A 5,000-nucleotide genomic window follows, 5' to 3' on the forward strand; every position below is an offset into this window, starting at 1 on the left:
CCTCCTCCCGTCCATGCCAAACGGCGTTTTCTCTCAACTTTGGCATGCTCGGAGAGAAAAAAAGGCAGGTAAAGGTTGTGGATAAAAAAGTAAAAAATTGCCAAAATACTTTCTGGGCCCTCAAAAAAAGGCCTACTCCTCACACGCCTGCTCCCGTCCATGCCGAACCGCGTTTTCTATCAACTTTGGCATGCTCGGAGAGAGAAAAAAGGAAATAAAGAAAAAAAAGGTCCAGTAAAGGTTGTGGACTAAAAGTACCGGCTTTGGAGAATTGCCTGAAGTCTCCGGCGCTGTGAAAAAAAAAGACCAAAAAAAAGGACCTGGTCCGTCAACGCCTGCTCCTGGTCCATGCCAAAACGCAGTTTTCCCTCTCAACTTTTGGCATGCTCGCTGAGGAAAAGGCAGGTAATGGTTTGGATAAAAAGTATACGCGCTGTGGAGAATTGGCCCAAATCGTTCAGGCGCCGTGAAAAAAAAAGAAAGAGACGTAGTCGTCCAACGTCCTGGTCCCCCGTCAACGATGGGCCGGGGGGTTTTTCTCTCAAACTTTGGCATGCTCGCTGAGGAAAAGGCAGGTAAAGGTAGTGGATAGAAAGTCCGAAGAACCATCGCCTACAATTGCCAAAATCTTACCGCTCATTCAAAAATTGACTATCCTCCACACCATCCCCCGTCCATGCCAAACGGCGTTTTCTCTCTCAACTTTGGCAAGCTCGGAGAGAAAAAAAGGCAAGGTAAGGTTGTGGATAAAAAGGTAAAAAATTGCCAAAAATACTTGCCTGGGCCCTCAAAAAAAAGGCCTACTCCTCAACGCCTGCCCCCCGTCCAAGCCGAACCGCGTTTTCTATCAACTTTGGCATGCTCGGAGAGAGAAAAAAGGAAAAAAAGAAAAAAAGGTCCAGTAAAGGTTGTGGATAAAGTAACCGGCTTTGGAGAATTGCCTGAATCCTTCCGGCGCTGTGAAAAAAAAAGACCAAAAAAAAGACCTGGTCGTCAACGCCTGCTCCTGTCCATGCCAAACGGCGTTTTCTCTCAACTTTGGCATGCTCGCTGAGGAAAAGGCAGGTAAAGGTTGTGGATAAAAGTCCGAAGAACCTCGCTACAATTGCCAAAATCTTTCCGCTGCCATTCAAAAATGGACTACTCCTCCACACCTCCTCCCGTCCATGCCAAACGGCGTTTTCTCTCAACTTTGGCATGCTCGGAGAGAAAAAAAGGCAGGTAAAGGTTGTGGATAAAAAAGTAAAAAATTGCCAAAATACTTTCTGGGCCCTCAAAAAAAGGCCTACTCCTCAACGCCTGCTCCCGTCCATGCCGAACCGCGTTTTCTATCAACTTTGGCATGCTCGGAGAGAGAAAAAAGGAAAAAAAGAAAAAAAAGGTCCAGTAAAGGTTGTGGATAAAAGTAACCGGCTTTGGAGAATTGCCTGAATCCTTCCGGCGCTGTGAAAAAAAAAGACCAAAAAAAAGACCTGGTCGTCAACGCCTGCTCCTGTCCATGCCAAACGGCGTTTTCCTCTCAACTTTGGCATGCTCGCTGAGGAAAAGGCAGGTAAAGGTTGTGGATAAAAAGTAAACGCGCTGTGGAGAATTGCCCAAATCGTTCAGGCGCCGTGAAAAAAAGAAAGACGTAGTCGTCAACGTCTGGTCCCGTCAATGGCGAAGGGCGTTTTCTCTCAACTTTGGCATGCTCGCTGAGGAAAAGGCAGGTAAAGGTTGTGGATAAAAGTCCGAAGAACCTCGCTACAATTGCCAAAATCTTTCCGCTGCCATTCAAAAATGGACTACTCCTCCACACCTCCTCCCGTCCATGCCAAACGGCGTTTTCTCTCAACTTTGGCATGCTCGGAGAGAAAAAAAGGCAGGTAAAGGTTGTGGATAAAAAAGTAAAAAATTGCCAAAATACTTTCTGGGCCCTCAAAAAAAGGCCTACTCCTCAACGCCTGCTCCCGTCCATGCCGAACCGCGTTTTCTATCAACTTTGGCATGCTCGGAGAGAGAAAAAAGGAAAAAAAGAAAAAAAAGGTCCAGTAAAGGTTGTGGATAAAAGTAACCGGCTTTGGAGAATTGCCTGAATCCTTCCGGCGCTGTGAAAAAAAAAGACCAAAAAAAAGACCTGGTCGTCAACGCCTGCTCCTGTCCATGCCAAACGGCGTTTTCTCTCAACTTTGGCATGCTCGCTGAGGAAAAGGCAGGTAAAGGTTGTGGATAAAAGTCCGAAGAACCTCGCTACAATTGCCAAAATCTTTCCGCTGCCATTCAAAAATGGACTACTCCTCCACACCTCCTCCCGTCCATGCCAAACGGCGTTTTCTCTCAACTTTGGCATGCTCGGAGAGAAAAAAAGGCAGGTAAAGGTTGTGGATAAAAAAGTAAAAAATTGCCAAAATACTTTCTGGGCCCTCAAAAAAAGGCCTACTCCTCAACGCCTGCTCCCGTCCATGCCGAACCGCGTTTTCTATCAACTTTGGCATGCTCGGAGAGAGAAAAAAGGAAAAAAAGAAAAAAAGGTCCAGTAAAGGTTGTGGATAAAAGTAACCGGCTTTGGAGAATTGCCTGAATCCTTCCGGCGCTGTGAAAAAAAAAGACCAAAAAAAAGACCTGGTCGTCAACGCCTGCTCCTGTCCATGCCAAACGGCGTTTTCCTCTCAACTTTGGCATGCTCGCTGAGGAAAAGGCAGGTAAAGGTTGTGGATAAAAGTCCGAAGAACCTCGCTACAATTGCCAAAATCTTTCCGCTGCCATTCAAAAATGGACTACTCCTCCACACCTCCTCCCGTCCATGCCAAACGGCGTTTTCTCTCAACTTTGGCATGCTCGGAGAGAAAAAAAGGCAGGTAAAGGTTGTGGATAAAAAAGTAAAAAATTGCCAAAATACTTTCTGGGCCCTCAAAAAAAGGCCTACTCCTCAACGCCTGCTCCCGTCCATGCCGAACCGCGTTTTCTATCAACTTTGGCATGCTCGGAGAGAGAAAAAGGAAAAAAGAAAAAAAGGTCCAGTAAAGGTTGTGGATAAAAGTAACCGGCTTTGGAGAATTGCCTGAATCCTTCCGGCGCTGTGAAAAAAAAAGACCAAAAAAAAGACCTGGTCGTCAACGCCTGCTCCTGTCCATGCCAAACGGCGTTTTCCTCTCAACTTTGGCATGCTCGCTGAGGAAAAGGCAGGTAAAGGTTGTGGATAAAAAGTAAACGCGCTGTGGAGAATTGCCCAAATCGTTCAGGCGCCGTGAAAAAAAGAAAGACGTAGTCGTCAACGTCTGGTCCCGTCAATGGCGAAGGGCGTTTTCTCTCAACTTTGGCATGCTCGCTGAGGAAAAGGCAGGTAAAGGTTGTGGATAAAAGTCCGAAGAACCTCGCTACAATTGCCAAAATCTTTCCGCTGCCATTCAAAAATGGACTACTCCTCACACCTCCTCCCGTCCATGCCAAACGGCGTTTTCTCTCAACTTTGGCATGCTCGGAGAGAAAAAAAGGCAGGTAAAGGTTGTGGATAAAAAAGTAAAAAATTGCCAAAATACTTTCTGGGCCCTCAAAAAAAGGCCTACTCCTCAACGCCTGCTCCCGTCCATGCCGAACCGCGTTTTCTATCAACTTTGGCATGCTCGGAGAGAGAAAAAAAGGAAAAAAAGAAAAAAAGGCAGGTAAAGGTTGTGGATAAAACTCCAAAACCTCGCTACAATTGCCAAAATACTTTCTGGGCCCTCAAAAAAAGGCCTACTCCTCAACGTCTGGTCCCCAGGCACGTGCTGGGGGGCCTCAACTCAGGCTCTGCCCAATGTGGATCAAGGTCCACCTTCGCAGCGCCTTATGCGACACCCTGGTTGTGGGGGACGCGGCGTGGCGTGGCGGATCGCTCCGGTCGGCGCACAGCCGGCAACGGTCGACCCGTCCGCCTGGCTTTACTGCCCCCGCGCTTCTGTCTTTTGCACTGGCAAGCTAGCGACCGCTCGGCGTGCGAGGCCCGAGTCGGGGGACGGGAGTCTCGGGAGCCCACCAGCTCCCCGCAGGCTACCCGCCCGGCTGCCGAGCTTCCCGCCTGCGCGTCCAAGTGTGAACGCGCACGGCCGCCTCGCCGGGCTTCCTTTGCCGGGGCTCGGCTTGTCGGCCGGCGTCTCACGGTCCGTAGAAGGTTCGGTGCGTTCGCTGACGACGGGTCGAGAGAAGCGTTTTCTCTCCTCCCTCACTGACGGTCGTTGGTGCTCCCCAGCCCCTTCGGCGTCCCAAAGCGTAACGCCTGCTTCATCTCGTCAAGGGCGCGCCCGTCTCTAACCGGGCGTCGTCCGGCACGTGGAAACGGGCGGGAGACGGTGTCGAGGAGGAAGAAAGGGTGGGGTCCGGTCCGGTCCGGTCTGGTCTCCTCCTCCTCCTTCTTCTTCTTGGCGCGCCTCCCGCCGAGACCGATGGATTCGTTGCACTCTCAGGCCCTGAATCTGTTGTCCGGTGGTTTCAGTTGATAGTGCTGCCGCGGACCGCCCACGGAAAGAGCTCAGCCCTCGTTTCTGTGAGCAGCGGTCCCAACTGGCGCTGCAACCGTCTCCCGGGGGCACGCAGAATACGGGTTGCATTCTGGTTGATCCTGCCAGTAGTCATATGCTTGTCTCAAAGATTAAGCCATGCATGTCTAAGTTCACACCCTCGTACGGTGAAACCGCGAATGGCTCATTAAATCAGTCGAGGTTCCTTAGATGATCCAAATTTACTTGGATAACTGTGGTAATTCTAGAGCTAATACATGCCGACCAGCTCCGACCCCTCGGGGAAAGAGCGCTTTTATTAGTTCAAAGCCAGTCGGGTTCTGCCCGTCCTTTGGTGACTCTGGATAACTTTGTGCCGATCGCATGGCCTCGAGCCGGCGACGCATCTTTCAAATGTCTGCCCTATCAAATGACGATGGTACGTGATCTGCCTACCATGTTAGCAACGGGTAGCGGGGAATCAGGGTTCGATTCCGGAGAGGGAGCATGAGAAACGGCTACCACATCCAAGGAAGGCAGCAGGCG

General features: G+C 50.1%; 1 non-coding gene across 1 annotated transcript in view; it reads left to right on the forward strand.

The window, feature by feature from the left end:
• Positions 1–4,563: 4,563 nt before the first annotated feature.
• The window catches only part of LOC143278839 (small subunit ribosomal RNA), a 1,829-nt gene continuing 1,392 nt past the window's right edge, over positions 4,564–5,000 (forward strand). The window contains exon 1 of the ribosomal RNA XR_013054434.1: positions 4,564–5,000. This exon is cut by the window's right edge and continues 1,392 nt beyond it. This is a non-coding gene — a ribosomal RNA (small subunit ribosomal RNA).

Source organism: Babylonia areolata, unplaced genomic scaffold (assembly GCF_041734735.1).
Source record: "Babylonia areolata isolate BAREFJ2019XMU unplaced genomic scaffold, ASM4173473v1 tig00055289, whole genome shotgun sequence".
NCBI lineage: Eukaryota > Metazoa > Mollusca > Gastropoda > Neogastropoda > Buccinidae > Babylonia > Babylonia areolata.